This window comes from Balearica regulorum, chromosome 5 (assembly GCF_011004875.1).
Source record: "Balearica regulorum gibbericeps isolate bBalReg1 chromosome 5, bBalReg1.pri, whole genome shotgun sequence".
NCBI lineage: Eukaryota > Metazoa > Chordata > Aves > Gruiformes > Gruidae > Balearica > Balearica regulorum.
In genome coordinates this window covers 13,794,205-13,804,432 of record NC_046188.1, presented here as the reverse complement: position 1 = coordinate 13,804,432, position 10,228 = coordinate 13,794,205, and the positions used below count along the sequence as shown (strand labels likewise).

Genomic DNA, 10,228 nt, shown 5'->3' with positions numbered 1-10,228 from the left:
TGTTAAAAGAGCAGGTGACACAGTAAAGGCAGCAGGAACACCTGCACATGTTTCTCAGTGGCTATTGCCAGCCTGAAGAGCAGGCTTGGTGTTTGAGGTATCTTAATTCTGCCCTGATGTACAGGCCTTAAGTCCTCTTCTTCTGGTTTCCAGAGACTAATCTTTATTAAAGTTGATGTTCTGGAGGTAAAATAAAGTTGTTTGGCAATTTTATCTCCAAATAAGGTGTTTTCTCCACTGAATAAAGAGCTCCATGTCCCATGACAGACTTGTATTTTGAGTTCTTGAGTTACCTAGTTTCTTCTCTGCCTGTATAAATCGGACCTTCCTTCACAGTTATTTTGATTACCTGAAGAAAACATAGCTCTACATTCACTTGTTTAGAAAACAATTTGCAGGCATTTTGAATTGGGTGTCACGCTCTGACTTGATGTAACTAGTGACAAGGTTTACAATGTGATGTACTTTATTGAACAAAGTCAAATTTTCACAGGCAGCATAGTTTGTAGGTGAACCATGTCATCAACACACCCACCCACTGGAGTTAGCTCAGGGAAAATAATTTGCAAATAAGCCATATTTTCTGTTTCCCCCCTCTTATATGTGTTAACCCTTCCCTGGTTCTTTCTGGCTTTCTCTTCCCACTGGGTTAACTCTATGCCAGGGCTGTGAGTTTAATTGACCAAGAAAAGCTGCTGAGGAATTGGTGCAACAGAATCTTTGGGGAGAAAGACATTTTCCTTTTGCCAGTGGTAAATTGTTAGATACACTTGGTTGTATTATTTGTAACCCACCCTTTACGCAATACAGTGCTTTTATGTCAGCTAGCAAAACAGCTGCGTTTGCCCAGCACTCAGCAAATCCTGCTGCATCTAGGCTGGTTCATAGCGTCTCTGCCTGGGAGCTCCCAACATGAAAAGTGAGGTTCAGAGAAATAAAAAGCTCCCTATGAGATCAGCTCACTTCTGCCCGAGTTTATCACTCCTCAGTTGCTGTCAGCTTTCCCGGTATCCCCGCTCCGTGCTGAGGTGTGCATCAGTCCTCGCCTTCCACAGCCAGCCCTGCGGGATCCTGCAGAGCGTGGTGTAGCTCCCAGCAGGGCGAATAACTCCCTTTTGGGCCAGGAGCGGCGGGAAGCGTGAAGAGAACCAGCGCAACCCGGCACCAGCATCACACGGGGTTTGGGGACCCACGGCACCCGCGCTCCTCGCCTGCGGGGATGCTGGGGAGACGGCTGGAAGGCTCCACGGCAAAACGCCGTTGCTCTCGGGTAACCCCCCCCTCGGCCGGCCGTGCCTGCCTTTCACGGGGCGGGCAGCGTGCGCCAGGTCCCGCGGGGGAGCGGAGCCAGACGCCCCGAGCACCCGCAGGCGATGCCCGACCCGGCTCCGCCCGCTGCCGCTGCCGCTGCCGCTCCCGCCGCGGGGCGAGCGCAGGCCGCCCCCTGCCGGCGCCGCGCCGCCACCACAGCGCCCGGGCGCCCCACACGCACCGCAGGGGCCGGGCTCCCCTCTCCGCCCCGCGCCGCTCGCCGAAGATCTGTCGCTTTCACGGAAGTGCTGCACTGGCGGAGACCTCGGAGTAAAACCTGGGGACAGCTTGGGGGCCTCCCCATTGCAATAACCGCTCTCCCGGTCTGCCTTTCCTACGGCTTTAGGCCATGGCTAGTAACTCTGTAGTTCTTTTGCCTCGTATAGCTATCCACTTTCTTTTATTCCAGCAAATCTAATTGTCCTACGAATGTAATGGAAATCAAGAAAAAGGAAGACAATGATTTAAGAAGGGCTAACTTCACCAGAGAGATAGACTTGATTTGGAAGCACTCAAATGTTCTCACCTCCTTTAAAAATATGTGCTCAAGGAATTTTAAAATGTTTTGATCTGACCATTAGCTAGAAGCTTAACAAACGCAAGCCTACTGTAATTAATGACACTGCTATGATCAAGTACAGAACGTATTCAGAAAGACTGCTTCTGCAGAATTGAAATGAAAACAGCTTCCTCTTCTACATAAATATTTTTTCTCATGTTACATTCTCACTGTGCTGCTTCTCAGCTTTTTTCTAAGAATCCCAGTCTTTCTGGAAAGTAATTTATTCCACACAGTGTTTTATATTGTTCAGAGGATTTGCAATTGCTTTCTATCATGAGACACATTTGCTGTTATGCACCATAAGTACTTACCCCATGAACAGTTTATGCTACCCTCCCCACAATCTTGCATTTCAGGAACAGTTATTCCAGTACAAATGCCTGAATGGAGTGTATTAACCAGACTTCCCTTCCACAGCAAAAATGTTGTGTGCAAAAAGTAGCAACGTTTGTAATTGCTTACCCAAATGTGAGAACCTAAGGGGTTCCCTTTTGACGAAGAGTGTCAGGATTATGACAGAATACGGGTCCTGTGAAGAAAGGCATCAGATTAAACTGGGATTTCTCTTATCCCCCTCCAAGCATTGATGGATCTCTTCTCTAAAACCCTACACTAGTGTACATCACTGCTACGGCAGTGCTTTCTAGACCACAGCCGACCCTAGCAGATCTGCTCTTTCAAATGTATTTCCTGATACTCAGGTTTCAACCTGATATACTTAAACTCTGATTTATTTCAGTGCTGCTGAGCTCACTTCTGACAATAGGAGTGACACGGGGTTAAGAGGGGTACTTTGTTCAGGCCCTTGAAGTCAGAGACTGAGCTTTGAGCAGAGGAAAAAAAGCCACTTGAAAATGGATAGCTCTGTGTGTGTGTGTGTGTGGATGTGCCTGCATATAGGAAGCATTCCCTCTGCAGAGAACAGTTGCAAAACAACTTTGATGACAAATTCCAAAGATTATGTCATACAGTCTCCATTTTTGCTTTGGAGAAATATTTTTAGTTAGTATTTATATTGTAGTGACATATACAGCCCCACCAAAATGGACTAGGATTTGACTATAAAAACACTAAGTAAAATGACAGTATTTCTTTCAATGAGTTTGAGTTAGAATATAAGCACACTAGAAGTATTGATCAGCTTTGCTCATGCCTAAGGAGTATTAGTATTTATACTCATATTTTAGCAAACTGTCAGAGAAAATTGAGTCATAGTATCTATTGCGTTGTAGAAATACAGCTCAGTTGGTTTAAGAAAACACCTAACTGCCCTTGGGCTTTCATTGAGACTGCAGCAATTTATACATCTTATTTTTAATTAATTAGCCTTTTTAATTTCAATCTGGGATTATTTTTCTGCTACAATGTAATATTAACTCTAGGGGTACTTTTTTCTTAGTGCTACTGGGATCTATCATTACCCAGTTACTTTAACAGAAGCTGAGAGCTCAGCACTTCCCAGCATCAGGTCCGGTGTCTATAACCCAAGCACATGCATCTGCAGGCGGAGGGCGAAGCAGTCCTGCCATTTGTAAGACAATAGGCACGAAGAGGAGCTGCAGATTTGCTTCCTGGTGCCAGGGTGCAGTATAAGCAGTTAGGATATGCATTAATTTATTTTCCCTGTGCTTGCAGGTGTGAAACCGTATCACGCTGGCTCAACCAATACATATTACTTCCCAGAAGCTTCTGCTTCTTATGTTGTCTCTAATTTGCAAGATATGGCCTATTCAGATGTCCACATAGATCCTGTGTTGATAGGTTTAATATAACTGCTTCATAAAGGCTGAGGATTTTTGGAAGGGCAGTTTCATACCCTCAGCCGTGAAATGAGGAATGGAGGAGAAATTAATTTTTGATCATCAGCTTTACAACTAATGTTTATTTGTATTTTCCACGCACAACCACGTGCTGGGGTGATTAGTGACTGTAACTTAGAAATTAGTTTGGAATGGTGGCGGTGCAAACCCTGTCTCCTTTCCTCTGCAAGATAACAGATGAGAGAAAATCCTTCCTCACTGTGCTCAGCCTCGAAGACACAAGCAGATGATAAATGGAGGACAGTGCTATAAATCTAAGCAAATTAATTGGTCTAGCTTGGTTAGCTGCTTGGTTTGTTTATAAGAGGGGAATCTGAAGTAAGATGCGGTACAGCAAAGAAAACAATAATTTATTAAAAGTACCACAAAAAAGAAAGAGAGAAAAGAGGTACGCACAGAGCTCATTGCTTGTTCCTAGTCATGGTCAGCAAGCGGAACCTTACGCTCATAATAAACCTTTAAACGTGTTTTGTAGGAGCGTATACACAAATTGGGATCAGGCCTTTCCCTCATGTTTAGTTAGCAACCTGAGGAGAGAGGATGACGACATTTGTAGCAAAAGTTAGTGGGCCATAAAGGCCAGGCAGGGCAGTAGCTATATTAGATCAGCTGCAGATGATGAGGCTAAATTAGGAAGGACTATAAAGTTAAAACCATATTTCTTGCAGAGCTGCAAAGAGCTAGGACAAGGATGGCACAGCTAATTAACATTTTTCTTAGTGAATTACTTTAATGCCATTGTAAATCCTAGTTTAGATTTCTTCCTGAGCGTTGGTGTTTTGTGGTTTTTTCTTTCCTTTGAGACTTTTGTTTTAATTGATTAATAAGCCATTCTAGATGAAGATATCAAGGAAAACCTGTTATCTTGAACTGGCTAAACTTATTCATTAGTCTTAGATAAGTCTGTAATAGGTGTTAACAAGAGAACCCTGTATTATCAACTAATCATTTTTGTTTCCTCCAGTAAGTGACTCTGTATCTGGTCATCTTTACACAAGAGCAAAAATATCTTAAAAGCTATTCATGTCACATATTTAACTAGATATGGAAGTATTATCAGTTTAGCAGTAAGTGTTGATTTACAATGGGACAGCTAATCTTTCTTCTCAAACATTAGACAAAGAGTTTGTGTGAGAATGAGAAGGGAAAAAAAAAAAAAGATATCAGAAGTTTCCAAATCAGTGAATCTGAAAGGCTGGATGAAACAAATTGGAAAAAGGGTGTGTTGACCCCACTAGAGGCAAGCGAGAAGGCTGTAGATGATGGCTGTGAAAAGCTCACTTGCTTCACAAGTTTCACAGTTCAAATTTCTTCCTCTTTTTCACTTTAATGTAAGCAGAAGGGGGCAGGAATAGGACTAAAAGGAAAAAAACAAAGATTTAGAAAACAAGCATTGATCTTTTTGTTTATTCTTACTTCATGAAAGAGTAATTTATTTTGTGTGACCTTCCTTGTCTTAAAATGCAACAGACTTTTGTGTTTACCAAGTAATTCTTGTTTAAAAAAACAGTGACCTAGTTTTGGCTTGATGCAGCTGAGATAATGTCCAGAACAATTAGTTCTGTAGTATGAAATGAGAAACAGCTCTTTATATAAATATCATGCAACCAGGTATTATAGGCAAAGTTGGATTAGTACAGGAATGACAACAATGGTTTCTGGAAGCTGTGAACTACTAGTTAACCACAAGAAAATAAAAAACACAAGAGGAAAAAGCGTAATATTGATTGAGTAGCTAATGATGTCGAGTGCTGACCATTGTCTGGTGATGCTCCATCGAGCATATCTGAGAGATGGATTGTAAGAGTTGTTCCAAGCCCAGCTGCTGCAATGCCTCAAGCATCCCATGTCTTCTTGTACTATGAGCAGCACCACTGATTTCATGGTGGCCGGTCTGTATTTAACAAATGCTTTACGTCTAATCAGGACACTGTGCATCCCAGGAATTGCAAAATAAAATTACAAATTAAAAAAAAAAAAAGAAAAAAGATGGAGCCAGACCCTTCTAGTGGTGCTCAATGAAAGGATGTGAAGCAATAGGCACAAAAAAAATCCTACTTAAACATAAGAACTTCTTTACTGTGAGGGTAGTCAAACACAGGAACAGGTTGCCCTGAGAGGCTGTGGAGTCTCCATCCTTGGAGATACTCAAAGCCCGACTGAACACAGCCCTGAGCAACCTGCTCTGTTTGAGGCCACTTTTGAGCAGGGGTTTGGACCAGACACTCTCTAGAGGTCCCTTGCAGCCTCAGTTCTTCGGTGAACCTGTGAAACTGAAAAGATCAACTAGACTTGTTATCTGTATCTGTTTGTCATCCATGCATAAAAAAGTGGCAGTACCCTGTCTTCAGAACTCTTACACTGATATAACTCTTTGCCCTAAAACAAGAACCCATCATATATGACCTTCTGTAACACCTGATGCCAAGTATATGCAAAAACTAAAAGCTGAGGGAGGTTCAGAGGAGTAAGAGCAGAAAACAGACCTCATGCATTCCATCCCATTCCCTCCCCTTCCCTCAGAGTGTATGTTATTGGTGGCTCATGTATATTTCTTATGGGACTCCACACCACAATTAAGAGAGGTCAGCTCTCAGTAACCCATACCTTTCTATCTTCTCCAAATGACTGTACAGAGCTACTCCAGTGCTTTGTGCTGGCTTTGCAGCTGTCATTTCTTTGCACCCTGAGGTTTTCCCCTGCCCACCTACCTGCTGAAGAAAGGCAGAAACATGAAGCAGTTAAATCCAGAAGAAAGAAAGGCTGGAAGGACAGTAAAAGATGAGTTTGCCAAGAGAAAACTCATGTGGTTTTGCTCTTTCAGTTAGGTATGTTCAGGACCTGAAACTATTACCAGGAATTTTACAGTGCCAAGAAAGGAGAGTGGAGGAAAACCAATACTGGTAGGTTTGTGTGTGAAAAGTTAAAAACTGGTTTCTGCAGACTGATGGTGGACTACAATTTACTACAGCAGATTTTAAAGAAGGAACGATAAAGAAACAACACAGCTAAATCTCAAGCATCTAGAGCTTGTAGAGCTTGTCAAGAATATATATTCTTAAAAAGTTATTATGGATGCTTAAAAATAACTTTTATTTCCAATGGAAGGCTTTACATTTTTTAGTTTAAGGTTTTTTTCCCTGACTTTTAAAATGTGGCTAGGAAACAAGCTGGAGTTCTGAGGATGGGGAGCAAAATGGGGTGTGTAGGGCAGGAACACGAGATTATTGGAAGGCTGCAATAAGGTATCCCTGCAGTCATCTTGTCTCCAGGCTGAACAACCCCAACTCTCTCAGCCTGTCTTCACAGGAGAGGTGCTCCAGCCCTTTGAGCATCTTTGTGGCCTCCTCTGGACTTGTAAACCATTCTATGATTCTATATGACTATCAAGGGAGTAACTTCTGCTGCTGTTTGGACAGAGGACAAGGTTTTCTTTTAAACATCTTTTCACTGAGCAGCTTTCACATCTTCATTTTTGCTTATTGCTGTATTTTTCTCCCATTAAGCAGTTGGAAAAATGACATATGTCTAATCCTCATAGTTACTGAAAAATAATCATATGCTAGTTAAGCCAATCATCTCGTTCAAGAAGAAGAGAACTCTATAATGGATAAAACACAGAGCTGATGAAGAATATTTGTATCATGTAACATTTCTCACTGAAAAATAATGATTTCTGAATGTTGCAGCAAAACATTAAAACATTGGCTTTAAGTCAAAGTACGGGAAAAAATAGAAAACACTTGCAATATTCAAAATTAGGTGGTTCTGATGCTTACAAACTTAAAAGTGCCTTTTCTGTCCAAAATTCTTTTGAAAATTATATGCTTGTTCACAGTAAAAAACACAAAAATGATATGAGGTTATACAAAATTGTAAAATTATTATAATTGACCTGGACCAAAAAATTTATATTGATAAACAAAAGAGACTTGTAACTTTGTTCCTATATTTGACAAAGCTCATTTACACTAACAAAAAAAAAAAAAAAAAAAAAACAACAAAAAACCTTGACCCAAAATAACCAGTTCAGGGCCAATCCCACTTGCTCTGTAGTCAATGTTAGCTCTGGTGAGGATTCAAGAGCAGGACTGAGTGCATGTAACACATGTACGTGACATCAATATTTTGTCTGTGCAAACTTCGAATAAAAAGTGTGAATTGTGCATTAAAAAAAAAGAGAACAAACTCCATAATGACTCACCATTTTTTATCACATTTAACTTTTACTGGAGGTCATGGGAGACTTCATCCTAATTTTGAAATATTCTCATTTTTAAAAACAACAGGCAGTACTTTTCCCACACTGTTAGATTCGCCCTTCCAACTACAGACAGAGAGGCAGATTTTCTATGTAACGGTCTGGAAATCTCCCTCAGGATCTAAACATAGCCTTTCCGTTTATGAGAATTTTGCAATGATAAACTACATTGCATAGTTTGTTAAAATGGGAGCGCTAAGTGGGATTGAAGGAATTCCCAGATCTCCACAAGTTAAGTAAATTTGTTGCTATTTCTGATACTTAACAGGAAAGTATTTCCTAATCTAATCACTAGCCCAGAGCTCAGTATTGCTGTCTTGAGATTTGGACTAGACTAACTTCAAGAACACTTCATACTGAGGTAGAAGAAAGTATTTCTTAGCAGGAATCTTTTACCAGTTTTTAAATCATAGCAATTTAGGATATGAGCAAGCAAAGCAGTGGTGTAGTGAGAAATCAATACAAAACCAGAGCATGTACCTGCAGCAGCCTAGGAAATACTTATGAGGCAAATCTGCACTTGTAGTTAATAGTAGCTTAATATGCAAGGGGAAGAAAAGGTGGCGTGAACAGCAGAAAAAAGAAGGAAAGAGGAACAGGAACTGATTTTGTCTTGAGTACTTAAGGCCTACAAGGCTTTATCTTGTTTTAAAATCCTCACATTCAGTACTGTTTATTTCATATAAACCAAACTTTTTGTCAGATTTAAATACTCACAGAGCTACCAGTACATTAATCTTCGACTGAAGATAATACTAACGAGTGGTACTTTTCCTTCGGCATCTCCTTCGCGTGGGTAAGTTCCTCGGCGGGGTAAAGAGAGGACATCCTGTGGCAGTTGGCAGGAGGGGAAGTAAGCGGAGCAGCACCGGAACAGAAAGCAGCTGCATTTGCAAAGCACGTACTGTTTTATTGTTGTTTGGGGGGATGCAGAGATGTGTTAAGGCAAATAACTACACTTGATAATTATATTTTAAATGAGGGGGTACTGAAATTTTATGCAGTGACTGAATTAAAATATATCACTTTAGTTTAAACTCTGCTTCTGAGTTGATGAACTTGGTTACTGCTCTCCGCCACTGGCTGTGGCTCCAGCCTGTTCCCGCTGTCAGCAACGCAGCCAGGCTCCGAAAACCAAACAACTTGCCTGCGCGCAATTTCGAGTGAAAGCCGGCAGGAACGGCCTGCGGTATACGCCATGCTGACCCCCCTCCCTCAAAAAAAAAAACCACGAACAAAACAAACAAGCAAAAAAACCCACCCCAAAACCCCACAAAACCGGAGGAGACAGAAAATCCCCTCAGTACCAACAGCAGCTCCACCGTAGAATTGTAGAATTCAAACTCGACGTTCCTGCCGACAGCCCCCCGAGGCTTCTCCGACACTTCTTCGGCGGCCCCGCAGGCCGAGCCCTGCGCTCCGCTGGGGCCCGCCGCCCGCTCCTCCCGCGGCGGCACCCCGGTCCGGCGGCTCAGGCAGCTGCCGCGGGGCGAGCTCACCCGGGCGGCCGGCTGGGAAACTCCCGGGACGCGGCCGCTACTCCCGGTCCGTGTTTTACGCGCAGAGTCCCCTCCTCCGCCCCCGGCCCAGCCGCTCCACGCCGAAGATCCGCCCCGGGCAGGGGCCAGCGCGGCGCCCCTCGCTCCCCCTCATCAGGAGGCGGCCCGCGCGCCGCTCGGGCTGGCAGCCAGGCCGGGCCGCCCGTCCGGCGCTAAGAGGGCCGCGCGCCGGCCGTTAACGGCCAGGCTGCTAGCACGCCACCTGCCGGTGCCTCGGGGAGCGGGCCCGGCCACCTCCGGCGGCAGGGCGCGCGGCGAGGTCAACGCCTGCCCCCGGCGGAGAGGAGGACGGAGCGCCAGCCTGGTTGCCCCGCACGGGCGGCGGGGCCTGGGCGGTGCTTCCGCGTGAGGCGGGGCGAAGAGGGAGGGGCGGGGCGGGCGGCCGAGAGGGCGACACTGCTGCGGGCCGATTGGCTGCTCAGCTCCGAGAGGCGCGCTCTGCATTCGCAGCGCTCTTTGATAGGCCAGCGGCAGTGAATGAAGGCGGGCCGCTGCGGCACGGCGCGCCCCGTTGGCTACTTCGCTCGCCTGGGTGAGCCGTGGGCGCGGCTGGGCGGTGTGATTGGCCGCTTGGCGGCGGGGGGGGCGGGTCCCGGCGGCAGCGGCCTCCCGGGGCTGGGGTCCGTCTCGGCGGCAGCAGCGGAAGTCTCGCGAGGGAGCGTAGCCGGGATTTGGCGGCTGGCTGCCTCCCTCTCGCTGGCTGCGAGGAGCTGGT

General features: G+C 44.7%; 1 long non-coding RNA gene across 6 annotated transcripts; it reads right to left on the bottom strand.

The window, feature by feature from the left end:
* Nucleotides 1-3,725: 3,725 nt before the first annotated feature.
* On the bottom strand, nt 3,726-9,935 carry LOC142601990 (uncharacterized). Of its 6 annotated transcripts, none has more exons than XR_012835573.1 (4): nt 9,556-9,935; nt 8,715-8,838; nt 6,301-6,404; nt 3,726-5,050 (listed from the first exon to the last, which is right to left on the bottom strand). It is a non-coding gene; the product is annotated as an uncharacterized LOC142601990 (long non-coding RNA). The 6 variants fall into 6 exon arrangements; XR_012835569.1 differs by lacking the exon at nt 9,556-9,935 and adding an exon at nt 9,262-9,546 and having other exon boundaries at nt 6,301-6,407; nt 8,672-8,838; XR_012835571.1 differs by lacking the exon at nt 9,556-9,935 and adding an exon at nt 9,262-9,546 and having other exon boundaries at nt 8,672-8,838.
* Between the last annotated feature and the right edge of the window lie 293 nt (nt 9,936-10,228).